Genomic DNA, 26,701 nt, shown 5'->3' on the forward strand with positions numbered 1-26,701 from the left:
TATATGTTAAATGCATTTTTAAATTAAAATATTGCATTTTAAAATAAATATTAAAAATATATTTAATTCTATATATATAGAATATATTTAAAAAATATATATATATCTATTTCTGTTTTTTTTTTTTCAATGTTCAGTTTCCTTTAATGACCCCCATCTCCCTGAAGGGCAGGTGCAGGCAGCTAGGCAATGGCAAGAGATGTTCACTTGAAGATCTCACCCTGATTGAAGACTTTGCCCACATGCTGGAAGGCCCTCTCCCAGGAAAAGTACTCTTGAACCAGCATCTGGGTCTCCTCACTGCAGGATCCAGTTTCCGCCGTGTGTAGGACTCATAGTCCACCTGCCAATCTGGACTCAGCCGAAAGGCAAGCTCCTGGCCTTGGAAGACCCAGACTCCAGAAATGGAGCCGCTATTGTTAGTTCCAAAGAGGATGACACTGGTGAAGGCATTCTTCCTCAGCTTGTCCAGTCGCTGGAACATTCCAGTGATGAGATTGCAGCTCATGAAGGTCTGAGTGAGTTCTTCAGGGAAGCGATACTCTGAGTACCACAGGGACCAGCTGTCCTTATCAAAGTGCTCCCAGAAATATGGCAGTGCCACAGAGAGTGTGTCCTCATCGGAGTACTTGCGTTTAAATTCATCCAACACAAAGGTACTCTTGGGCAAGTGAGTGAAGGGGTTCTTGGCCTTGGGCTCAGCAGCCAGCGCCTGCTCACATTCATCCACTTCCTCCTCAGGAGCAGGAGCAGCCGCCTTTTTCTCCTCCTTCCCCTCAGCCTGGGGCTTCTGCTTCTCTTCCTGTGAACCTTCTCTTTCCGTGGTGTATCTCTTTTAGGCTGGGTCTCTGCAAACTTTTTAGCATCAAACTGGGCCATCTTTTCACACAGCTTCACTTCCCCCAAGACAGCTCGGAACTGGGGCTGATTAATGCAGGTGAGGAACCAGCGGTTGGTATTGGGAAAGGCCTGGCAGAAAGAAGGCTCTAGGACCTGCTTATAGAGACACAGCAGGGTGCAGACAACTGTGATGTCAGCCAATGTCACTCGTTTGCCCACCAGAAAAGTCCTTGTCTTCAAGTGAGCATCCAGCAGCCCCAGAATTTGCCTCACTTCCTCCTTTGCATTCTCAGTGGCCTGTTTGTTGTGGTGCATGATGCTCAAGGTGGGGAATACCCAGGTACTGGCTGGGGGCACTATGTCGGAATCAGCAAAGCTCACCCACTGCACCACCTTGGCTGCTGCCTCTGGAGTACTTCCCCACAGCTCATTGCTCACATAGTAGGCAATGGCGTTGCTCTCAAACACACAGAATCCATCCTCATCTGGAACCTTGCTGGCAGGAAATTTGCGGAGAAATTCAGGGGTGCAGTTGGTTTGGCCAAAATGGAAGTGGGGTGGTGTGGAGAGCACCCAGACCTGAGCCCCGCTGTACTGAGCAGCGATGAGAGCCTTGAAGGCCCTCCAGTTTTCAGGGTAGGTATACAGGGTCCCAGCCGCCACGGTGATTCTGCAAAGAAAAAGTCTGTCTATATATATATATATATATATATTTCAAACATGCATGATGTTATTCCTATTTAATAGTTGTATTAGAATATATATCTATATATCTATATATAGATATATCTATATTCTTATATATATATCTATATATAGATACCTATATATCTATATTCTTCTATATGTGCAAATGTGTGTGTGTGTGTGTGAAGATTTATTACAGGAAAGCCAAGAAGCCCCACAGTCTGCTGTCTACAAGGTGGAGAATCAGGAAAGCTGGTCATGTAATTCAGTTCAAGTTCAAAGGCCTGAGAACCAGGGGAGTTGGTATCATGAGTTCCAATTCAAGTCCAAAGGCCTTGAGGACCACAATCCCTGAGGTCCAGTGGCAGGAGAGACAGATGTCCCTGTTCTAACAGAAACAAATTTGTTCCTCCTCCATCTTTTTGTTCTATTGAGGCCCTCAACAGATTGGATGATGCTCACCCACATTGGTGAGGACGGTTGTCTTTACTCAGTTTACCAATTCCAATACTAATCTCGTCCAGAAACACCCTTATATACACAGTCAGAAATAATGTTTTATCAGCTATCTGGGCGTCCTCTTATCCCACCAAATTGACACATAAAATCAGCCATCACAACAGTCAATATTAGTTTGGATTTACCCACATATTTACAGTTTTCTTATTGATCTTCATTTCTTCTTGTTTTTCTTCTTCCAAACTGAATCATTGTCCTTTTTCCTGAAGGACTCTCATTAAATCTGCTGGTGATAAATTCTCTCATTTGTAGTCTAAAAGTTGTCTTGATTTAACCTTTGTTTTTAAAGAATATTTTTACTGGCTATAGAATTCTTGCCAGTTATTTTCTTCCTGAATTTTTGAAGCTCACATACCTTTTCTTTTAACTTCCATTGTTTTCATTGAGAAGTTAGAGGTTTTAAAAAAATTTTATTTCCATCATTTTGGGGAACAGGTGGTTTTTGGTTACATGGATAAGTTCTTTAGTGGTAGTTTACTAGATTTTGGTGCACCCATCACCAGAGCAGTGTACACTGTACCTGGTGTGTAGTCTTTTAAGTCTCACTCCCCCTTCCACCCTTCCTCTCAAGTCCTCAAAATCTATTATATTATTCTTATGCTTTTGTATCCTCATAGTTTAGCTCTGACTTGTGAGAAAATGCAATATTTGATTTTCCATTCCCAAGTTACTTCTCTTAGAATAATGGTCTCCAGCTTCATCAAGGCTGCTGTGAATGCCATTATTTTTTCCTTTTTATGGCTGAGTAGTAGTCCATGGTGCATATATATATATATCTCACGTGTTTTTATCTACTCGTTGGTTAACGGACATTTAGGCAGGTTCCATATTTTTGCAATATTTTGTTCCATACTTTTGCGAATTGTATTGTTATAAACAAACATGCATGTGCAAATGTCTTTTTCATACATGACTTATTTTCCTCTGGATAGTATTACTTTCAATATTACTGCTACCTAAAAGGTAATACATCTTTTCTTTCTTGCTGCTTTTATTATTTTTCTTTGTCACCTCTTTCACTATGATGTATCTTGCTTTGAGATTCTTTGTATATATCCTGTTTGGAACTTGGAGCTTGGAGCTATTCCTGAATCTTAGCTTGATGGTAACTTTTGTCAGTTTGAGAGAATTATCTTGGAATACTGCATCTGCCTAATTCTCTCCTACCTCTCCTTCTGTGGTTGGTTCCAATTATTTGTACATTATATGTTCTCACCATTCCCTCATGTATTTTATATTCTTCTCTGTATCTTCTATCCTGTTTTCCTCAGTTCAGTCTGGATATTTTCTTCTAACCCACCCTCATCGAACCTCTTTCTTTTATGTTTAATATGCTGTCATACACATCCATTACATTCTTTTGTATTGTTTTCTTTGTGAGACAGGGTCTCACTCTATTGCCCAGGCTGGAGTTCAGTGGCATGAGCAATCCTTTGGCCTGAGCCACTTGAGCAGCTAGGACTACAGGCATGTAACATCACATCCAGCCAATTGTTAACTTTTTTTGAGAGAGATAGGGCGTCACTATGTTGTTCAGGCTGGTCTTGAACTCCTGGCCTCAAGCGATCTTCCTACCTCAGACTCCCAAACTGCTGGAATACATGCATAAGCCACCACGCCCAGCCCATTAAGTTCTTGAGTTATTGTAGTTTTAGTTATAAAACTAATATGTGATTCTTTTATATAGATTCCACTTCTCTGGAATCTATACTGTCGTTTAATTTCTTAATATATTAATTATATGGGCCTGAATAGAACAAAATATTTTTAACATAAGCCAATCATTTCATAATCATAGCAAAAGAATGATAGTTTGAATAGGCATCCTTGTTTTGTTCCTGACTTTAATATAAATGCTCTGGTAATTCACTGTTAGGTATAATATTAGATATAAGTTTATAGACAATTTTTTATTATGTTATAGATATCTATTTTTTAGATTTAAGGAGATTTTATCAAAATAGATATTGATTTTTATAAAGTAGATTTTCAGCATTTACTGAGATTATCACATATGTCTTCTTATTGGACCAGTTATAAATGTTTTTTTTTTTTTGAGACGGAGTCTCGCTCTGTCACCCAGGCTGGAGTACAGTGGCCGGATCTTAGCTCACTGCAAGCTCTGCCTCCCGGGTTTACGCCATTCTCCTGCCTCAGCCTCCCGAATAGCTGGGACTACAGGCGCCCGCCACCTCGCCTGGCTAGTTTTTTGTTTTTTAGTAGAGATGGGGTTTCACCGTGTTAGCCAGGATAGTATTGATCTCCTGACCTCTTGATCCGCCCGTCTCGGCCTCCCAAAGTGCTGGGATTACAGGCTTGAGCTACTGCGCGCGGCCCAGTTATAAATTTTTTAAATATTAAATGATCATTACATTCATGAGAAAACGCCTCATGGATGCATTTTTTTTTTTTTTTTTTTTTTTTTTTTTGAGGTGAAGTCTCGCTCTTGTCCCTCAGGCCGGAGTGCAATGGCATGATCTCAGCTTACTGCAACCTCTGCCTCCCAGGTTCAAGCGATTCTCCTGCCTCAGCCTCCCAAGTAGCTGTGATTACAGGTGCCTGCCAGCACATCCAGCTAATTTTTGTATTTTTAGTAGAGATGGGGTTTCACCATGTTGGCCAGGCTGATCTCAAACTCCTGACCTCAGGTAATCTGCTCACCTCAGCCTCCCAAAGTGCTGGGATTACAGGTGTGAGCCACCGCGCCTGACCTATGCATCTTCTTTTTACATACCATTACATTAAATTTATTTGCATTTGGAGGTGTTCATATATATACACATATACAAACAATTAAAAACAGTGGTATCAATAGCAAAGACTTGGAATCAACCCAAATGTCCATCAGTGACAAACTGGATTAAGAAAATGTGGCACATATACACCATGGAATACTATGCAGCCATGAAAAAGGATGAGTTTGTGTCCTTTGTAGGGACATGGATGCAGCTGGAAACCATCATTCTCAGCAAACTATCGCAAGAACAGAAAACCAAACACCGCATGTTCTCACTCATAGGTGGGAACTGAACAATGAGATCACTTGGATTCGGGAAGGGGAACATCACACACCGGGGCTATCATGGGGAGAGGGGAGGCGGGGGGGAGGGATTGCACTGGGAGTTATACCTGATGTAAATGATGAGTTGATGGGTGCAGCACACCAACATGGCACAAGTATACATATGTAACAAACCTGCACGTTATGCACATGTACCCTAGAACTTAAAGTATAATAATAATAAAAAAAAAGCAAAAAAATAAAAAAGCGGTGGTATTTAGGTTTTGATATTAACTTTGTGTTATCTTACTCACTATGCACTTAAATCTTAAATATTGTTGATTTTGACCCCATCTATCAAAGACAAAGAGTGGTATGGATAAGTTTGCTACAATTGTGGTTCTGGATATATTTCCTTGTATTTTCATGTTTTTGCTTCATTCATTTTGAAAGTGTACTAAATAGCATAGAAGATGTATACTAAATAGCATACATCTTCATTGTGGATGATACCACTCCTCATTATAAAATGGAACTATTTTTTGGTTTAATGTTTTCTTCTTAAATTTCACTTGCTGTGATGTTAATATATCCATCTGTTCTTTCTTTTTATATGCTTTCACCTTATATATCTTTATCCATCATTTTAGTTTTAACATTTCTTTATTATTTTGTTATATGCAGATTATCTTCAAGTGGCATATTATTAGTTTCTTAAAACTGTGCCTTTTAATAAGGAAACCTAAAACTTTGTATTTAATACTACCATGATTTTTACATTTATGGTCATAAATTATGCTTTACTTTATTCCTGTTGCTTTATTCAATAATTTTTTGCTATAAGCTTCCTTTCTCTACTTTTATTTTTTGCCATAAAAATAGACATAAGAGTTACCATTTATTGGCCAGATGTGGCGGCTCACGCCTGTAATCCCAGCACTTTGGGAGGATGAGGCGGGTGGATCACGAGGTCAGGAGATCAAGACCACGGTGAAACCCCGTCTCTACCAAAAACACACAAAATCAGCCGTGCGCGGTGGCGGGCATCTGTAGTCCCAGCTACTTGGGAGGCTGAGGCAGGAGAATGGCGTGAACCGGGGAGGTGGAATTTGCAGTGAGCTGAGATTGCACCACTGCACTCCAGCCTGGGTAACAGAGCAAGACCCCGTCTCAAAAAAAAAAAAAAAAAAAAAGAGAGTTACCATTTATCACATAATCAACCAGCACACTGTTCTATATACATTATCTTTTTAACAGATTTATTGAGACATAATTGATACAAAAAGAACACTTTATACAAATGTGTACAATTTGATGAGTTTGGACATAGGCAAACACCCATGATACTATCAACACAATCAGGGTAACAGACATATCCGACACCTCGCAAAGTTTCCGTGTGTCTCTTTTGTTTAAATTTTTTGTTTGTGTATGTGTGTAAGAGCACTTAATGTGAGGTCTACCCTCTTAACAAATGTTGAAGTGTGTGATATCACATTGCTGCCTATAGGTACTATGTTGTACAGCAGATATCTAGAGTTTACTCATCCAGCATAACCAAAACTTTATACCCATTGAACGACAACTCACCACTTCCCCCACCCACTGGCACCCTGTTAACCACTATTGTATTCTCTGCTTCTACGTGTTTGACTATTGCAGATACTTCATATAAGCGGAACCATGCAGTATTTGTCCTTCTGTGACTGGCTTATTTCACTTAGTATAATGTCCTCCAGGTTCATCCATGTTGACACAAATGGTAAGATTTCCTTCTTTTTAGGGCTGAGTAATATTCCATTCTACGCATATTTTCTTTATCCATTCATCAGTCAATTGACACTAAAAGCTTCTGTACAGCCAAGAAAATAATCAACAGAATGAACCTATGCAATGGGAGATAATATTTGCAAGCTATATATCAAATAAAGGATTAATTTCCTAAATATATAAGGAATTCCTACAACTCAATAGCAAAGAAACTAATAACCCAATTATAAACTGGGCAAAGCAGTTGAACATACATTTCTACAAAGAAGGCATGCAAATGGGCCAGGTACATGAAAGATTCTCAACATCATTAACTATCAGGGAAATGAAAATAAAAACTACAGTGAGCTACCATCTCACAGCTACTATAGAAAAAAAAGATAAGTTGCTGAGAATGTGGAGTAAAGGAACTCTCATACACTGTTGTTAAAAATGCAAAATGGTACAGCCACTATGGAAAACTGTATGAAAGTTCCTCAAAAGATTAGAAATAGAACTACCATATGACCCAGCAATCCCACTTCTGGGTATATAGCCAAATGAAATGAAATTAGGATCTCAAAGAGATATTCACACTTGGCCAGGTGCTGGTGGCTCATGTCTGTAATCCCAGGACTTTGGGAGGCTGAGGTGAGAGGATCGCTTGAGCCAGGAATTTGACACTAGCCTGGGCAACAGAGTGAGACCTCTCTCTCTCTCTCTCTCTCTCTCTCTATATATATATATATATACACACACATGCATACATACACACACACACATATACACACATATATACACACATACATATATATGAGATATCAACACTCCTATGTTTATTGCAGCATCATTCACAATAGCTAAGATATGCTCTGTACACTTTAAAATAATCTTAATTATTCATTACAACAATCTCGCAAGGTAGGCAGTATAAATGAAATCTTGAAAGGTAGGCAGTATCCCTTTATATAAATGAAAAACTTAAGGGTTGCAGAGACCATTAACTTGCCTAAGGACACTAACCCAGTAAGTGGCAGAGTTGGGACTAATACCTAGGACTTCTACACTTTACAAAGTCTTTAATGACTATTTTGTTTCTCTCTTGCTCACGCTCACTCTCTCACCCTCAAAGCATTTGTTTTATCATCTGATCATCTGCAGTTACTGGAAAAAATACATTTAGAGTTTCTGATTTTAAAATGGTATACTGGGCCAGGTGTGGTGGCTCACGCCTGTAATCCTAGCCCTTTGGGAGGCTGGGGCGGGTGGATCACTTGAGGTCAGGAGTTCGAGACCATCCTGGGCAACATGGTGAAACCCCATGTCTACTAAAACACAAAAAAATTAGCCAGGCATGGTGGTGCATGCCTGTAGTCCCAGATAATCAGGAGGCTGAGGCAGAAGAATTGCTTGAACCATGGAGGCAGAGTTTGAGGGAGCCAAGATAACGCCTCTGCACTCCAGTCTGGGCAACAGAGTGAGACTCTGTCTCAAAAAAATAAAATAAATAAAATGGTATGCTGAGCACACGATGTAGTGCTTAGATGTACAGAGATAGATTAATTGACAGAAGTAGGCTTCAGAAGGTGGATAATAACAAACTTCGCCGAATTAAAGAAGTATGTTCTAACCCAATGCAAAGAAGCTAACAATGAAAAAACATTAAAGGAGCAGTGAACCAGAATAACCAGTTTAAAGAAGAACATAAATGACTTAATGCAGCTGAAAAATATGACATGAGAACTTCACAATGCACCCACAATTTCAATAGCTGAATAGACCAAGTAGAGGAAAGGATCTTAGAGCCTGAAGACTATCTCTTTTTTCTTTTCTTTCTTTCTTTTTCTTTTTTTTTTGAGACGGAGTCTTGCTCTGTCACCCAGGCTGGAGTGCAGTGGCGCGATCTCGGCTCACTGCAGCCTCCTCCTCCTGGGTTCAAGCGATTCTCCTGCCTCAGCCTCCTGAGTAGCTGGGATTACAGGTGTCTGCTACCACACCTGGATAATTTTTGTATTTTTAGTAGAGATGGGGTTTTGCCTTGTTGGCCAGGCTGGTCTTGAACTCCTGACCTCAGGTGATCCTCCTGCCTCAGCTTCCCATAGTGCTGGGACTACAGGCGTAAGCCAGTGCACCCAGCCTGAAGACTATCTTGCTGACAGGCAGACAAGAATAGAGAAAAAAAGAATGAAAAGAAATGAACAAAACCTCCAAGAAATATGGAATTATGTAAAAAGACCAAACCTATGACTGATTGGGGTACCTGAAAGAGACAGGGAGAATGAAACCAAGTTGGAAAACACAGTTCACTATATCATCCAGGAGAACTTCCCCAACCTAGCAAGACAGGCCAATGTTCAAACTCAGGAAATCCAGAGAACCCCAGTAAGACACTCCATGAGAAGATCACCCACAAGACACATAATTTTCAGATTCTCCAAGGTCAAAATTAAGAGAAAAATGTTAAGAGCAGCCAGAAAGAAAGGCCAGATCACCTACAAAGGGAAGCCTATTAGATTAACAGCAGGCCTTTCAGGACAAACCCTACAGGCCAGAAGAGATTGGAGGTCAATAATCAACATTCTTGAAGAATGTCCAACACAGAATTTCATATCTGGCCAAACTAAGCTTGGTAAGTGAAGGAGGAATAAAATCCTCTTCAGACAAGTAAATGCTGAGAGAATTTGTCACCACCAGGTCTGCCTTGCAAGAGCTCCTGAAGGAAGCACTAAATATGGAAAGGAAAAACCGTTACCAGCCACTACAAAAACCCACTGAAGTACACAGACCAAAGATACCATTAAGCAACTACATTAACAAGTCTGCAAAATAACCAGCCAGTATCATGATGACAGGATCAAATTCACACAAAATAATACTAACCTTAAATGTAAATGGGCTAAATGCCCCAATTAAAAGACACAGGATGGCAAGCTGGATAGAAAGACAAGACCCATTTGGTGTGCTGTATTCGAGACTCTTTTTGTATGCAAAGACATACATAGGCTCAAAATGAAGGGATGGAGGAAAATTTACCAACCAAATGGGAAGTAGAAAAAAGCAGGGGTTGCAATCCTAGTTTCTGATGAAACAGACTGTAAACCAACAAAGATCAAAAAAGACAAAGAAGGGCATTACATAATGGTAAAGGGTTCAATTCAATAAGAAGAGCTAACTCTCCTAAATATATATGTACTCAATATAGGAGCACCCAGTTTTGTAAAACAAGTTCTTAGAGACCTACAAAGAAACTTGGACTCTCACACAATAATAATGGGAAACTTTAACACCCCACTGTCAATATTAGACAGATCACTGAGACAAAAAATTAACAAAGATACTCAGGATGTGAAATCAGCTCTGGATCAAGCGGACCTCATAGATAGCTACAGAACTCTCCACACAAAACCAACAGAGTATACATTCTATTCAGTACCACATGGCACTTACTCTAAAATCAATCACGTAATTGGAAGTAAACCACTCCTCAGCAAATGCAAAAGAACTGAAATTATAACAGACAGTCTCATACCACAATGCAATCAAATTAGAACTCAAGATTAAGAGACTTACTCAAAACCACACAACTACATGGAAATTGAACAACCTGCTCCTAAATGACTCCTGGGTAAATAATGAAATTAAGGAAGAAATCAAGAAGTTCTTTGAAACCAGTGAGAACAAAGAGACAATGTACCAGAATCTTGGGATGCAGCTAAAGCAGTGTTAAGAGGAAAAGTTATGGCACTACATGCCCACATCAAAAAGCTAGAAATATCTCAAACTGACATTCTAACATCACAACTAAAAGAACTAGAGAACCGAGAGCAAACCAAGAGAAAAGCAAAGATAGCAGGAGACAAGAAATAGCCAGCATCACGGTGGAACTAAAGGAGGTAGAGACACAAAAAACCCTTCAAAAAATCAATGAATCCAGGAGCTGTTTTTTTGAAAAAATCAATAAAATAGATGTACCACTAGCTAGATTAATAAAGAAGAAAAGAGAGAAGAATCAAATAAACACAACAAAAAATGATAAAGGGGCTATCACCACTGACCCCAAAGAAATACAAACAAGTATCAGAGAATACTATGAACACCTCTATGCACATAAACTAGAAAGTCTAGAAGAAATGGATAAATTCCTGAACACATACACCCACCCAAGACTGAACCAGGAAGAAGTTGAATCCCTGAATACACCAATAATGAGTTCTGAAATTCAGGCAGTAATAAATAGCCTACCAAACAAAAAATAGCCCAGGGCCGGAAGGATTTACAGCTGAATTCTACCAGAGGTACAAAGAGGAGCTGGTACCATTTCTTCTGAAACTATTCCAAACAATTGAAAAGGAGGGACTCCTCCCAAACTTATTTTATGAGGTGAGCATCATCCTGATACCAAAACCTGGCAGAAACTTCAGGCCAGTATCCCTAATGAATATCAATGCAAAAATCCTCAATAAAATATGGTAAACTGAATTCAGGAGCACTTCAAAAAGCTTACCTACCATGATCAAGTCAGCTTCATCCCAGGAATGCAAGGCTGGTTAAACATATGCAAATCAGTAAACATAATTCATTATGTAAATAGAACTAAAGACCAAAACTGCTATCTCAATAGATGCAGAAAAGGCCTTCAATAAAATTCAACATCCCTTCATGTTAAAAACTCTCAGTAACTGAAACGAGGCATTGAAGGAACATACCTCAAAATAAAGAGAGTCATACATGACAAACCCACAGTCAATATCATACTGAACAGGCAAAAGCTAGAAGCATTCCTTTTGAAACTAGTATAAGACAAGGTTGCCCTTCCTCACCACTCCTATTAAACATAGCATTAGAAATTCTGGCCAGGGCAAAGAGGCAAGAGAAAGAAATAAAGGATACTCAAATAGGAAGAGAGGAAGTCAAATTGTCTTTGTTTGCAGATGACATGATCCTATATCTAGAAAGCCCCATCATCTTAGCCCAAAAGCCTCTTAAGCTGATGAGCAACGTCTGCAGTCTCAGGATACAAAATCAGTGTGCAAAAGTCACAAGCATTCCTATACACCAACAATAGACAAGCAGAGAGCCAAATCATGAATGAACTCCCATTCACGATTGCTACAAAGAGAATAAAATACCTAGAAATTCAGCTAACAAGGGAAGTGAAGGACCTCTTCAAGGAGAACTGCAAACCAAATCAGAGAAGACACAAACAAATGGAAAAGCATTCCATGCTCATGGATAGGAAGAATCAGCATCGTGAAAATGGCCATACTGCCCAAAGCAATTTATAGATTCAATGCTATTCCCATTAAACTGCCATTGACATTCTTCACAGAATTAGGAAAAACTATTTTAAAATTCACATGGGACCAAAAAAGAGCCTTTATAGCCAAGACAATCCTAAGCAAAAAGAACGAAGCTGGAGGCATCATGCTACCTGACTTCAAACTACATTACAAGGTTCCAGTAACCAAAACAGCATGGTACTGGTACAAAAACAGGCACATAGACCAATGGAACAGAAGGAGAACTCAGAAATAAGTTCTACAACCATCTCATCTTCAATAAACCTGACAAAAACAAGCAATGGGGAAAGAAAATCCTTTAAATGGTGCTTGGAGAACTGGCTAGCCATACGCAGAAAAATGAAACTGGACCCCCTCCTTACACCATATACAAAAATTAACTCAAGATAGATTAAAGAGTTAAATGTAAAATCCAAAACTATAAAAACCCTAGAAGAAAATCTAGGCGATACTATACAGGACATAGGCATGGGCAAAGATTACTTGACAAAAATGGCAAAAACAATTGCAAAAGTGAAAATCGACAAATGGAGTCTAATTAAACTAAACAGTTTCTGCACAGCAAAAGAAACTATCATCAGAGTAAACAGACAACCTACAGAATGACAGAAAAAATTTGCAATCTATCCATCTGACAAAGGTCTAGTATCCAGAGTCTACAAGGAACTTAAACAAATTTACAAGAAAATACAAATCCCATTAAAAAGTGGGCAAAGAAATGAACAGACATTTCTCAAAAGAAGACATTTATGCAGCCAACAAACATACGAAAAAAAGCTCAACATCACTGATAATTAGAGAAATGCAAATCAAAACCACAATGAGATATCATTTCATTCCAGTCAGAATGGCAAGTATTACAAAGTCAAGAAACAACAGATGCTGGCGAGGCTGTGGAGAGATAAGAACGCTTTTACACTGTTGGTGGTAATGTAAATTAGTTAAACCATTGTGGAAGACAGTGTGGCCATTCCTCAAAAACCTAGAACTGGAAATACCATTTGACCCAGCAATCCTCTCACTGGGTATATACCCAAAAGAATATAAATCATTCTATTATAAAAATACATGCATATGTATGATTGTTGTAGCACTATTCACAATAGCAAAGACATGGAATCAACCCAAATGCCCATCAATGATATGAAGAATTTTCTTCTGGGTGAAGGAAATGTGGTACATATACACCATGGGATATTATGCAGCCATTAAAAGGAATGACATTATGTCCTTTGCAGGGACATGGATGGAGCTGGAAGCCGTTATCCTCAGCAAATTAATGCAAGAACAGAAAGTCAAATAATGCATGTTGAACAGTGAGAACACATGGACGCAGGGAGGGGAACAACACACGCTGGGGCCTGTCAGCAGGGGTGGGTGGGGGATGTGGGTGGCAGGGTGAGGGAGAACATCAGGAAAAACAGCTAATGCATGCTGGGCTTAATACTTAGATAATGGGTTGAAGGTGCAGCAAACCACCATGGGCACATATTTTTGTATTAAACAAACCTGCACATCTTGCACATATACCCAAGAACTTAAAATAAAATAAAATAAAAAATTTAAAAAGACAGAATAGTGCTATTGCAAGAGCAGACAGATCAAGAAATGTAATAAGAAACATAGAAATAAAAAACATTAATATAAGCATTTAGAACAAGTTTATAAACCCTCATCTCTAATTCTAAACTCTCCAAAACGCTCTAAAAACCAAACTTTTTTTTTTCCAAAACTAATTTGGAGGAAAATTGGAAGTTAACTGACATGAGGATATTTGTAGCCTTTTATCCCACTTAGAAGTACTCAGACATTTCACTATAGATAGTAATGTGTTTGATTATGGGCATGTTACATAATATGTGGTATATTACATATGTCTATTTTCTGAAGGATTGGGACAATCTCAGAAATGAATTAAAATACAGATGGGTGAAGGTTAAATTTTCACTAACTTGTACTTTCCTCTTTCTCTTCAACAGAAATATCTAAATCTTAGTATTGTCATATGTAGAGGCCTTTAAAGTCAATTTATTATTCATGGAAGGTTTTCAAACTTGATTATATTTTTAGGGCTTCTTCTGGAGGAAAGGGGGTTACTAAGTGCTCCTGCTCTGTTTTTAAATGGAGAAACATAAGTAGTTTCTACAAATAAGCTGAGTAGAAAGTCTTGATGGAAAGGTGGATACAAGAGAAGAAAAAGAACACGGTTGGTTCCGGGAGATGCTCAAGGAGAATGGTGCTATCTCTGGGTACTTACTCAACATCCCACCTGGCGCAATATTACCAACAAATTGATGAAGAAATAGAGACAGGTCACACAAACTAGACATGAGCTTTCTGCAGGACTGAAGGAGACAAAAAAGTAAAATAAGAAGTATCAGATTCTCTTAGCTGGGACCAAAAGACTCAGGACAACCTCCACTGAATGCCACAGTACCTTAGCCTCTACCGAGAAGTGACCTTGAAGGGAACTGCTCTGAGTTTGAGCATGACTTCAGACCCAGCATTGACTGTTAGCTAAGTGGGCTTTGTGGGAAATGCAATTGGAGCCCTCTGTGGAAGACAACTACTGCTGGAGAGAGTTTTCTTGCACACGTTGCATCCCTGCTGTGGAGGCAGCTGACAGCCTAGCTCAAAATGCAGTGTGCGTTTTGGACCCGGGACAGCCCCGTTCACTGAGGAGGTAAGGGAGCCAGACCTACATCGAATTGGGGGGATCTGAATGGGACTTAGTTATAAATTTCTTTTTTAAAATAAACTTCTTATTATAATTAGAAACTGTACCAAGAATGGTAAGATTGTTGCTCAAAGTCACAAAATCAGGTAGTGACTGTCCTCTAAGTTTGATCTGTCTACCCACTTGCCCACTGGGGTTTTCTATTCTGTTTTTTCATGTATCAGGATCCGGAAAAAAACAAACAAACAAATAAAAAAGCTTTCTTTGAGATGAAAGATGAGTGGAGTGGTAAATAGAGAGACCAGAGAAAGAGTCTTTCTCCTTACTTCTGATCAAAGATTCCTTAAGTGACTCATTTTAAAAGTTGCTTTATTAGCTAAATAATTTGTTCATTAAAATAAAACCCACTGCAAAAGTCACATACATAAACAAATAAATGAAGAGCCATGGTGATTACAGTACATGAGGCGGGGTAGGCAGAGACCGACACACGGGACTAGCCTCTCAGCGCTTGTGGCGGCCCCTGCAGCTCGCGGGCAGCATATTTGTGCTCCACGGAACACACTTGGAAAGTTCACTAGAGTCTGGGATCCTGGGGGTTTCTAGAGTTCAGTTGAGGTCAATGCTGTGCCTCCAGATGTGTTTCTAATATAGCACAGTAGCTATATTAGAAAGAGTATGATAAAGAGAAAGATCAAAAATGAAAAGTTAAATTTGCTACTGCCATTTTTAGGAAAGGGACAAGAAGAAGACTGTTCTTTGTATGAATAAATCCCAGTCCTTCCCATGTTACTTGATGCATCACCACCAGATGTTTAGGTAGGAAAACAAGTGAAGGAAAACTAGAAGTGCCCTCTCTGACACCCCATTTTCCCCATCCCTGTAGAGTTCTACTTCTTTAAGTCTGAATTGCCTTCAATCCTCCATCTGGCTTTACCTTAGTCTTCTCTTTCTGGAATTTTCCGTGACCCAGAAGTCCCCATCTTTCTTCCAAGAGGTCAGACTCCTCATGCCCATATATTTGTGAGCATTGGGACAATTTGAGGAAGAAGTTCCAGGCACGGTCAGTGGCTCAAATGCCCAGGGCCACTTCACATTCCTGCCTGGACTCCTAAGTCTCCTCAAGAAAATGCATAATCTCAAAACCAAGAAAGATTTTCCCATAAGCATACTTTTGCAGTATTGCAAAGAAGTAAAAACATAGGATTTGAAGTCAAAGGGCCTTGGGCATGAGTCTCAATTCCACCACTTTGTAAGCTGTGTGACTGAGTGTGCCACTTAACCTTCCTGACCCACAGAAATGGGGTCAGAAATATCTGTATTATCAGTTTTTGTGAGAATTAAATGAGATCAACAGTATTCTGTTATGGTGTCTGAAATATATTATGCATAAAATAAATGCTAATTATCATATGAGTATGTAAGTAGGTGGGAACAGCAATAAGAATAAGGAAATGAGGTTTGAAGGAGGTAAGGAAAGAAAAAGTGTTTTGTTTTCTGATGGGATTACAATATAAAATACAAGGGTGAGTCAGCATGTCTTGGCAAGAAAGAGGAGAGTGAATGTCCGGAGAGAATAAATAATGAAGAAGGCTTGGAAGTCCGGCTGAGAGGAACTGTGAGCCAGAAAGCACTTTTCCTATCTAAAAAAATGCATTTACTGAAAACAGAATTTTACAGTACAGGTGAAATATTTCATGGGGAATGTTGTGCACAATCTACACACCAAAAGATCTCAAATTTTTCTTTTACCCATATTCTATTTCAGTCTTATACATATTTTTTAAAACTTTTATTAAAAGTATGTCATATCTTATGAAGATTTTAATCACATTTGCTCCAATTTTATACCCATTTTGCATTGGGGAAGGTTATGTCTTGAAACATTTTCACAGACTTTTCAAGGTAGTCAGCAAGGGCTTCCTAACTCTGAGTCTAGTGCTCACTTTACCACCATAGTAGCTGCTGTAGAACCTTAAGGCATGTTGCAAAGGACAAAGGTATATTACGGTCACTCCTCTCCTGCCCAGTCTACACCTGGCTCAATGCAAAACTGCTTAAATCCACAAATATCTATTGCCCATGTGTGGAGCATCAAAAAGAGAACTGGATGAGAAATCAGAACACTTTGCTTGGTCTTGGCTCTGAAACCATCTAGCTATGTGACCTTGTGCAAGTCATGTCATTTCCCTGTTCCACACTGTAATTATGTGAAAATACAGAGGTCAGATAACATGCCTCTGAATGTTCCTTTCAGATGAAATGTGCTAAGAATTTAAGCTCCAATTGTTCGGAAAAATGGTCTCCCACAAAAGAGTTTCTCTCACTTTGGCATCTTTCTACTCATTTCAATTCTAGGACTCACCTAATCTTGGATGTTACCAGCTGAAAGGCTGGGGAAGAGTATAAGAGGATAGAGACTGGGCGAGGTGTCTTGCTTCTAAGCAGACAGCTGGTAGCATGAGGGTTGGGGAAGACATTACAGCTGAGGAGGCATTCGTTCTTTCATTCGGCAAATACTGAGAGCCTTCTAATTGGGTCTACTGCGTTTCTAGGACTGTGACACTTCCCTGATCATCTTCTCTTACTCAAAAGTTTTTTAAGACAGTGACAATCATTGGCAATGGGGAGTGCATCAGTGTTATGCTGAACCCCTATCAACTCCAATGGGGGTGGCACCTGGTTCAAGAGGCCAAAGAGACTCAGAGCCAGCAAATGAGACATGGAGTTTTATTGGGGGCTTACCTACAGGGGAGAGAGTCCAGTGGCGATGGGCTAGATAACTGCACTGTCCAATGGCAGCAGGCTGGGCAGGAGAACCATCTTAGGTACAATACAGCAATGATGGACTGGGCAGAAGAACTGCAACTGCTTGCAAAAGGCCTGCAGTTTATATAGCAATGTCACTTAGCAACCCCCATCCCCAACTCCCCCACCTCCCTGCACCGCCACCGCAAAAAAGTCTCCATCTGGCAACCTTCACTTAACCTGAAACAAAGACCTTGATCCCCTGTATGGCCCACATTCTACTGGACGAGCCGGAGGCTCACCTGTTCCTCATGGACAAGAACAAATCTCTGGGCTGGCCACTTCCGGATTCCCTAGCTTGGAACACACATTCAGGTGTGTCTGCCGTACAGGGTCATTCTCAGGGTATGCTTAAGTTACTGCTATCAGGTGCGTTTACCATACACTCCCCAGAGGAAAAAAAAAGACAAATTTCCCTGCCTGTGTATAATATAGAATAATATAAATTCTAGAAGGCAGAGATAATTATTTAATGTACTAAGTCAAGTATCTGTTAGAAAGCATCAAGTGTTATTCAGAAGATGAGCTGAATATGGGGCTTAGGAGAGCTTGGCAAGAGAAGGAAAGCTGCAGTATTTAAGAGTAATTTGATATTCCTTTGTCCTCAGATTTAATATCCGGATTGAAGCTAAAAGGTGATTCTTTTTTTTGAGCCGGAGTCTCGCTCTGTCGCCCAGGCTGGAGTGCAGTGGCGCGATCTCGGCTTACTGCAAACTCCGCCTCCCGGGTTCACGCCATTCTCCTGCCTCAGCCTCCCGAGTAGCTGGGACTACAGTCACCCGCCACCACACCTGGCTAATTTTTTTGTATTTTTAGTAGAGACGTGATTTCACTATGTTAGCCACAATGGTCTCGATCTCCTGACCTCGTGATCCACCCACCTCGGCCTCCCAAAGTGATAGGATTACAGGTGTGAGCCACCGTGCTCCGCCAAGGTGAATTCTTTATAGGTTAAAATCACTGAGAAGGACTCAGATCATTGTCCTACCAGATGAAATATGAATATTTCTTTCTAGGGATAGTATCTCTAAGAAATCATCAAAAGCATTATTGATGAATTATTTTGTGTTTCTGGGGCTGTCCAGTGGCCCCCAGATACAGACCCCACTCTTTGTGCTGTTCCTGGTGATTTATCTCCTGACCCTGATAGGGAATCTGATGATGCCGTTGGTAATCAATGCTGATTCTTGCCTCCCTACCCCTAAGTAATTCTTCCCTGGGAATTTTTTCTTCCTAGATATATGTTACTCCTCAGTCATTGCCCAAGATGCTGCAGAATTTCCTGTTTCATAAAAAACTATCTTGGTGTGGGGCTGTATCACCCAGAGTTTCTTTTTCATTTTTTCTTGGGGCACCACGGGCTGCTTGCTCTCTGCCATCACCTATGCCTGCTATGCTGCCATCTGCCACCCTCTGCTTTCTACCACGGTCATGAACCAACCTCTCTGCACTGCAACAGTCAATGCAACAAACAAGATGGGGTTTCTGAACTCACAAGTGAACAATCTTTGTATCCAAACTTGCAGTTCTGTGGTCCCAATATCATTCTCCACTTCAGTTGTGAACGGCCTTCATGCTTCCCTCTGTCCTGCACTGATTCCATGCTAACACCATTCTGCTAGCTGATCTATTGCATTTCTCAAGACTTGTGACATTTCCTCTGATCCTCTTTGCTTACTCAAAAATTATGTTTGCCATTCTAGGTATTTCTTCCTCTGGGGCCAAGGCAAAACCTGCTCCTCCCACCTCACCATGGTGTTTCTGTTCTATGGGACAGCTCTATTCAAGCACATCAGTCCACCTTTAGGATCAGTTCTGGAGCAAGCGGTCTCTATACAGTATGCACAATCTCATACTTGCATACTGTATAGAGGTGTGATCACCTCCTTGCTGAACCCCCTCAACTATAGCCTCAAGAAACAGGAAGTGAAGGCTGTTTACTTTGAACATAGGCAACAAATGGCACATATGCCTGCAAATGGTCAAGGAATAGTGAAAACAAAGAATGAACATATTAAATGTCCATTGACAGATGAATGGATAAAGAAAATGTAGTATTGGGTCAGGTGTGGCGGCTCACACCTGTAATCCAAGCACTTCCGGAGGCTGAGGTGAGAGGACCACTTGAGCCCAGGAGTTCAAGACCAGCTTGGGCAACATAGTGAGATCCCAGCTCTACAAAAATGAAAAACTAGAAAATTAGCTGGGCATGGTGGCATGCACCTTTAGTCACAGCTACACAGGAAGCTGAGACAAAAGGATCACTTAAGCCCAGGGGGTCGAGGCAGCAGTAAGCCATGATTGTGCTGCTGTACTCCAGCGTGGGTGACAGAGTGAGACTCTGTCTCTAAATAAATAAATAAGAAAAAGAAAAGGAAAGAAAAGAAAATACAATGTATATACATACAATGTAGTATTATTTAGTCTTAAAAAAGAAGAAAATCCTGTCAAGTGCTACAACATGGAGGAACCGTGAGGATATTATGCTAAGTAAAATAAGTTAATCACAAAAAAACAAATTCTGTGTGATTCCAATTATACAATGTATGTAAAATAGGCAAACTGATAGAAGCAGAATGTAGAATGAAAATGGTAGTTACTGTTCAACAGGTACAGAGTTTCAGACATGCAGAACAGAAAAGATAACTATTGGGTACTGCACTTAATACCTGGGTAATGAAATAATCTGTACAACAAACCCTTGTGACACAAATTCACCTATGGAACAAACCTTCACGTGTACTACCAAACCTAAAATAAAAGTTAAAAAGAATAAATTAATAAATTTAAAATCAGGACATGAAATTGTACAAACCTGAAGAGCTAAACTTTCTTTAAAAGGTATATGTGGGCCGGGCACAGTGGCTCACACCTGTAATCCCAACACTTTGGGAGGCCGAGGAGTGCAGCTCACGAGGTCAGGAGTTCAAGACCACCCTGGCCAACATCATGAACCCCAATCCCTACTAACAGTACAAAAATTAGCTGGGTGTGGTGGTGCAGCCTGTAATCTCAGCTACTCTGGAGGCTGAGGCAGGAGAATTGCTTGAACCTGGGAGGCAGAGGCTGCAGTGAGCTGAGATCGCGCCACTGCACTCCAGCCTGGGAGACAGAGAGAGACTGTCTCAAAAAAAAACCCCCAAACCAAAAACAATGTATCTAAAATAGGCAACATGATAGAAGCAGAACATAGAATGGAAATGGTAGTTGCTGTTCATGGCTATAGTTTCAGTCACGCAGAACAGAAAAGATAACTATTGGGTACTGGGCTTAATACCCGGATAATGAAATAATCTGTACAACAAACCCGCGTGACACAAATTCACCTATGTAACAAACCTTCACATGTACTCCCAAACCTAAAACAAAAGTAAAAACATTAAATTAATAAATAAATTTAAAATCAGGACATGAAATTGTGCAAACTCGAAAAGCTAAACTTTCTTTAAAAGGTATGTGCGGGCTGCATGTGGTGGCTCATGCCTGTAATCCCAGCACTTTGGGAGGCTGAGGAATGAGGATAACCTGAGGTCAGGAGTTCAAGACCAGCCTGGCTAACATGGTGAAACCTTGCCTCTACTAAAAACACAACAAAATTAGCTGGGCGTGGTGGTGGGCAACTGTAATTCCAGCTACTCGGGAGGCTGAGGCAGGAGAATCACTTGAACCTGGGAGGTGGAGGTTGCAGTGAGCCGAGATCGCGCCACTGCACTGCAGCCTGGGCAACAAGAGCAAAACTCCATCTCAATAGAAAAAAAACAAAAAAGGTATATGCACCCCCCAAAAGGCTTGAAATAAAAGTATGCCAAAATACAAAAAAAGTTTCAATTATGCAAGGTTAAAATAATAAATATCATTAAATACAATGATAAAATGGGCAAAGAAATACACACATTTTGACCACAATTTATATTAGTTATTTGACCACAATTTATTTGACCACAATTTATATTAGTTAAATTATCTCAGAAACCAATCTAGGTATATGTAATAAGAACCATAAAACAGTCATACACATTTTAAAACCTTATCCTTCTTATAAGTGAAGTTTTTACCCTTTCCCTAAAATTAAAAGTTGTACCAGTCCCAACAGTCATTGTATCCACTGTTGTTGTATTAATTACTCCTCATATTCTGTCATAGTCCCACTGAATACCTATTCCTTAAAGATTAAACTATAGTGCTAAACTCCAAAATGAAGAAAGCCTCCAATAAATATGGGATTATGTGAAAAGATCAAATCTACATTTGATTGGTGTACCTGAAAGTGATGGGGAGAATGGAACTGAGTTGGAAAACACTCTCTAGGATATTATCCAGGAGAACTTCCCCAACCTAGCAAGACAGGCCAACATTCAATTTCAGGAAATACAGAGAACACCACAAAGATATTCCTTGAGAAGAGCAACCCCAAGACACATAATCATCAGATTCACCAAGGTTGAAATGAAGGAAAAATGTTAAGGGCAGCCAGAGAGAAAGGTCGGGTTACCCAGAAAGGCAAGCCCATTAGACTAACAGTGGATCTCTCTGCAGAAACCCTACAAGCCAGAAGAGAGTGGGGGCCAATATTCAACATTCTTAAAGAAAAGAATTTTCAACCCAGAATTTCATATTCAGCCAAACTAAGCTTCATAAGTGAAGGAGAAATAAAATCCTTTTCAGAGAAGCAAATGCTGAGAGATTTTGTCACCACCAGGCCTGCCTTACAAGAGCTCCCAAAGGAAGCACTAAACATGGAAAGGAAAAACTGGTACCAGCCACTGCAAAAATATACCAAATTGTAAAGATCACCGACACTATGAACAAACTGCATCAACTAATGGGCAAAATAACCAGCTAGCATCATAATGACAGGATAAAATTCACACATAACAATATTACCCTTACATGTAAATGGGCTAAATGCCCCAATTAAAAGACACAGACTGGCAAATTGGATAGAGTCAAGACCCATCAGTGTGCTGTATTCAGAAGACCCATCTCACATGTAAAGATACACATAGGCATAAAATAAAGGGATGGAGGAATATTTACTAAGCAAATGGAAAGGAAAAAAAAAAAAAAGCAGAAGTTGCAATCCTAGTCTCTGATAAAACAGACTTTAAACAAACAAAGATCAAAAAAGACACAGAAGGGCATTAGATAATGGTAAAGGGATAAATGCAACAAGAAGAGCTAATTATCCTAAATATATATGAACCCAGTACAGAAGAACCCAGATTCATAAAGCAAGTCCTTAGAGACCTATGAAGATACTTAGACTCCCACACAATAATAGTGGGAGACTTTAACACCCCACTGTCCATATTAGACAGATTGACGAGACATAAAATTAACAAGAATAGGACTTGAACTCTGCTCTGGTCCAAGCAGACCTAATAGACATCTACAGAACTCTCCACCCCAAATCAACAGAATATACATTCTTCTCAGTACCACATCGCACTTATTCTAAAATTGACCACATAATTGGAAGTAAAGCACTCCTCAGCAAATGCAAAAGAATGGAAATCATAACAAACAGTCTCTCAGAATACAGTGCAATCAAATTAGAACTAAGGATTAAGAAACTCATTCAAAACCGCACAACTATATGGAAACTGAACAACCTGCTCCCGAGTGACTACTGGGTAAGTAACACAATGAAGGCAGAAATAAATAAGTTATTTGAAACCAGTGAGAACAAAGACACAACGTACCAGAATCTCTGCGACACAGCTAAAGCAGTGTTTAGAGGGAAATTTTATAGCACCACATGCCCACAGGAGAAAGTGGAAAAGATCTAAAATCGACACCCAAACATCACAATTAAAAGAACTAGAGAAGCAAGAGCAAATTCAAAAGCTAGCAGAAGACAAGAAATAACTAAATCAGAGCAGAACTGAAGGAGATAGAGACACAAGAAATCCTTTAAAAAAAAATCAATGAGTCCAGGAGCTGTTTTTTTGAAAAGATTAACAGAATAGATAAATCATTAGCCAGACTAATAAAGAAGAAAAGAGAGAAGAACCAAGTAGACAATAAAAAATGATAAAGGGGATATCACCACTGACATCACAGAAATACAAACTACTGTCAGAGAATACTATAAACACCTCTATGCAAATAAACTAGAAAATCTAGAAGAAATGAATAAATTCCTGGACACATACACCCTCCCAAGACTAAACCAGGAAGGAGTAGAATCCCTGAATAGACAACAAGTTCTGAAATTGAGGCACTAATTACTGCCAACCAAAAAAAGCCCAGGACCAGATGGATTCACAGCTGCATTCTACCAGAGGTACAAAGAGGAGTTGGTACCATTTCTTCTGAAATTATTCCAAATAATAGAAAAAGAGGGACTCCTCCCTAACTAATTTTATGAGGCCAGCATCATCCTGACACAAAAACCTGGCAGAGACACAACAAAAAAAGAAAACTTCAGGCCAATATCCCTGATGAACATCGACGTGACAATCCTTAATAAAATACTGGCAAACTGAATCCAGCAGCACATCAAAAAGCTTATCCACCATGATCAAGTTGGCTTCATCCCTGGGATGCAAGGCTGGTCCAACATATGCATATCATAAACATAATCCATCACATAAACAGAACCAATGACAAAAACCACACGATTATCTCAATAGATGCAGAAAAGGCCTTCAATAAAATTCAACACTGCTTCATGCTAAAAACTCTCAGTAAACTAGGTAATGATGGAACGCAGCTCAAAATAATAAGAGTTATTTATGACAACTTATATACAAAATAAAAAACAGAAGAGAGAAAAAGAAGGAAAATTTGTTAGCATATACAAATAAATATATACATCCAGAAGCAAAGATGAAATATGCAAACTTACTACAGTCCTCGTTTCTCTAATTGGTCATGAAGCCATAATTGATGTCGATGGCTTTCTTCTTCATTACTCATTTCATATTTCCCCTTCCCTCAGCCAGAATCTGGCCAGAATTATTTATCTGTGAAGTATCCCAAATCTTCATTCCTGAAGTGTGTGAGTCCTCAACTGTTCTGCCTTTGATTAGGAGGGGAGCATGTATAGTTTTCTGTTAACCTTTACTACTGGGCATGGATGGACTAAGAGGAACTCCATAGGATACCCAGAGTTCCAGGTATAGTCATACTTGCCCTCACTTGGTGGCAACCACCTGATTTCCCCTTGATAATCAGGATTAGTCACACCAGCCATTTGAATAACCCCCAGTTTTTTTTGTCTGTTGATTCAGAGGCATGAAGAATCCAAAATGGCCAGGTGGCTCTCTCATCTTCCAATTCACTGGAACCACTGATATGTCTCTGGTTGAAGCACTTCCTCTTGGGGAATAAGACCTCCAACCTCAAGTTTGCTGGAATGGGTTATTGGTAATGGTAGTTAGAGAACAACTCACTCTTTCTCCCCTTGATTCTCAGGCCGATATATGGGAGAGATAATAACATACAATGGTTTGATTCAAATAATGTCTTGCATCCTCTAACACAGGACCCTATATTTTGGGGTGTAGTTTCCCAACTGGTACCATAACTGAGTCTTCAGGAAGCCCATTCAACCTTTCAGTTAGTTCAGTTGCCTCTGGTTGATGGGGTATGTGGTAAGCCCAGTTATATCCATGGGCAAGAGCTCATTGTTGCACTTCCTTTTCTGGGTAAGGAATTCCTCGACAGGAAGCAATCTCTATTAAAAAGCTATGAATCAAATAATCAATTTTTTGATGTCTGACTGCTAACAGCTTTTTATTATTATTATTATTTTTATTATACTTTAAGTTCTATGGTACATGTGCACAAAGTGCAGGTTTGTTACATATGTATACATGTGCCATGTTGGTGTGCTGCACCCATTAACTCGTCATTTACATTAGGTATATCTCCTAATGCTATAACTCCCCCAGACCCCCTCCCCACAATAGGACTCAGTGTGTGATGTTCCCTTTCCTGTGTCCAAGTGATAACATTGTTCAATTCCCACCTATGAGAACATGTGGTGTGTGGTTTTCTGTTCTTGCAATAAGTTTGCTGAGAATGATGGTTTCCAGCTGCATCCATGTCCCTATAAAGGACATGAACGCATCCTTTTTTATGGTTGCATAGTATTCCATGGTGTATATGTGCCACATTTTCTTAATCCAGTCTGTCATTGATGGACATTTGGGTTGATTCCAAGTCTTTGCTTTTGTGAAGAGTGCTGCAATAAACATACATGTGCACGTGTCTTTATAGCAGCATGACTTATAATCCTTTGGGTATATACCCAGTAATGGGATGGCTGGGTCAAATGGTATTTCTAGTTCTAGATCCTTGAGGAATCGCCACACTGTTTTCCACAATGGTTGAACTAGTTTACAGTCCCACCAACAGTGTAAAAGTGTTCCTATTTCTCCACATCCTCTCCAGCACCCGTTGTTTCCTGATTTTTTAATGATTGCCATTCTAACTGGTGTGAGATGGTATCTCATTGTGGTTTTGATTTGCATTTCTCTGATGGCCAGTGATGATGAGCATTTTTTCATGTGTCTGTTGGCTGTATGAATGTCTTCTTTTGAGAAATGTCTGTTCATATCCTTTGCCCACTTTTTGATGGGGTTGATTTTTTCTTGAAATTTGACTGAGTTCTTTGTAGGTTCTGGATATTAGCCCTTTGTCAGATGAGTAGATTGCAAAAATTTTATCCCATTCTGTAGGTTGCCTGTTCACTCTGATAGTAGTTTCTTTTGCTGTGCAGAAGCTCTTTAGTTTAAATAGATCCCATTTGTCAATTTTGGCTTTTGTTGCCGTTGCTTTTGGTGTTTTAGACATGAAGTCCTTGCCCATGCCTATGTCCTGAATGGTATTACCAAGGTTTTCTTCTAGGGTTTTTATGGTATTAGGTCTAACATTTAAGTCTCTAATCCATCTTGAATTAATTTTCATATAAGGAGTAAGAAAAGGATCCAGTTTCAGCTTTCTACTTATGGCTAGCCAATTTTCCCAGCACCATTTCTTAAATAGGGAATCCTTTCCCCATTTCTTGTTTTTGTCAGGTTTGTCAAAGATCAGATGGCTGTAGATGTGTGGTACTATTTCTGAGGGCTCTACTCTGTTCCATTGGTCTATATCTCTGTTTTGGTACCAGTA

General features: G+C 39.7%; 1 pseudogene; it reads right to left on the reverse strand.

Moving 5' to 3' along the window:
* Positions 1 to 203: 203 nt before the first annotated feature.
* LOC104654866 overlaps positions 204 to 26,701 on the reverse strand; it is a 28,619-nt pseudogene continuing 2,121 nt past the window's right edge.

Source organism: Rhinopithecus roxellana, chromosome 10, assembly GCF_007565055.1.
Source record: "Rhinopithecus roxellana isolate Shanxi Qingling chromosome 10, ASM756505v1, whole genome shotgun sequence".
NCBI lineage: Eukaryota > Metazoa > Chordata > Mammalia > Primates > Cercopithecidae > Rhinopithecus > Rhinopithecus roxellana.